Below are 2,065 nucleotides of genomic sequence, written 5' to 3'. Positions count from 1 at the left end.
GCGCCAAAAATTAAATAAGTTCTTAGCTTTTGTGAAGCCTCAACAATAGTGACAAAGAAGACGAGAAATTTCAATTTTAATTTGAGTTGAAATTTGGCGACAATTCCCAATCATTATTAGTAGGCCCCTGGTTGGGCTCTAAATAACTATATCTCAAAAAAGAACGATTTTCCAATCTAATTTTCCTTTAAACTTAACGTTGTTGTTGTCTCTCGAGTACAGGGTGTGTTGAAGCTACGGAAGCGAGTCACCTTGACAGTTGTCATCATAAGTGCTATCTTTGGTGTTTCCTGGGGCACACATTCCATACTTCATGTTTTGAATGACATTGGCTCCTACAAGCTCAGCCCAGCTGCAATTCCCATTTCTCACGTAATGATTATGTTCAATTCCGCCGTCAATCCTTTTGCTTACGCTCTGATAAACCAGCGTTTCAGGAATAAGATGAAAGAAATGTTCTGCTGCAGTTCAGTGAGGGTTCTTCCTCACAGCGAACTAAAGGATAAAGATCTGGCTAATGGTATGTCACTTAAACCGAAAAACACAGCACACTCGAGCCTTCCGAAATCATGAGCTGCAGCGCAAATTCGCACACATTATGCGTGTGAACGACCTATTCGCATAACTACAAGCCGTGACAAGCAGTTTTGCCTGGAATTTCCCTCTCGGAATGCTGTGATGGGTTCTAACTTTGCTTCTCGACGTAACGATATTTTAACGTCTTCACGGACAATTCAGTCTGTCACTGTTTCTTGTTATTATTAATCTTGAAACGAAAATCACGTTAACAAGTAATTGTGAATAAAGTCAGGAGCAAGGATAAGCACGATTAAGGTGGCTGAACACAGTTTTGCAGGCGGTCAGTGGTAGCGGGTGTTTTAAGTTAGACATACAAACATAGCGGCGAAAAAAACAATGGTACACAGAAGACGATTTCTCAAAATCTGCTCTATAAAATTTTGTGATATTTGGCAAAAGTTTTACTTTTATCGTATTTTAAATGATGCGAACTTTAAAATGGAAGTTGAACAGACGAACTTTGTGACACATTTAATAATTACAGTACAATTATATTATTGATTATCTAAAAACCCTCTGTTAAAACTTGGTCAAATAAGTTTCAAATGGTAATGATTAATTATAGTAGGCTGTGTACGAGTTTAAAGGAAAATCTAAATTTTATGTAAACTGAGCAAAAGTGAAATTTTAATGTTGTATGCAATCGTTCATGCTGCCATGGAAACTACGAAAACGTCAAATTTTATCTGTCAGTCAAAATCTTTCATCAGTATATTTTTCACTTTGAGCTGCAACCTTTCTCTTGCCATAATTTGGCAAATGACCTATACTCAGAAACTGCCAAAACTGTGTTCAGCCACCTTAATCGCCCAAGTTCGATACATTAAGGTTCTAACATGATTCCGAGGCTATCTGTTCATTTTTCTATATTTGGTTTGGTTTTCTTTGTGTCCAAGTCTCTGCTGGGAATTTCGAGACAATGCGGTTGTGTAAAATTTGCAATTTTGATCCTAAATCTTCGATGTTTACTACTCAATGCTAGAAGTTTAAGAAATAAGTTTCTTGAATTGCAAGCCCTGCTGCTTGAAGATTACTTTCCGGTGATTGCTATCACGGAAACATGGCTTGACTCTAGCTTCATGGATTTCGATTGAGTCTGAATGACTACTGTGTTCATCGCAAAGACAGACAAGATCGTAGAGGTGGAAGTGTCTTATTGGCAGTACATACGGATTTAATCTCCATAAGAAGAAGGGATCTGGAGTATAATGATAATATCGAAACCGTCATGGTGGAAATTTGTCAGAAATCAAAGGACAATGTTCTATTTGGAGTGTGCTACAGACCACCCAGTGCTGATGTGGAGTATTCCTTCAAATTACGTCAATGTCTGGAGAGAATTGAGAAGACCAGATTTGCTACCTGTTATCTTGTAGGCGACTTTAATTTTCCAAGCATAGACTGGTATAGTTTAACTGCTACTTCAAGTGATTTATGTACTGTTGATTTTTGTGACATGCTCAATGACCATTTTCTGGTTCAATGT

Source organism: Porites lutea, chromosome 1 (assembly GCF_958299795.1).
Source record: "Porites lutea chromosome 1, jaPorLute2.1, whole genome shotgun sequence".
NCBI classification, from domain to species: Eukaryota; Metazoa; Cnidaria; class Anthozoa; order Scleractinia; family Poritidae; genus Porites; species Porites lutea.
Note: the sequence above shows the minus strand (reverse complement) of the source record.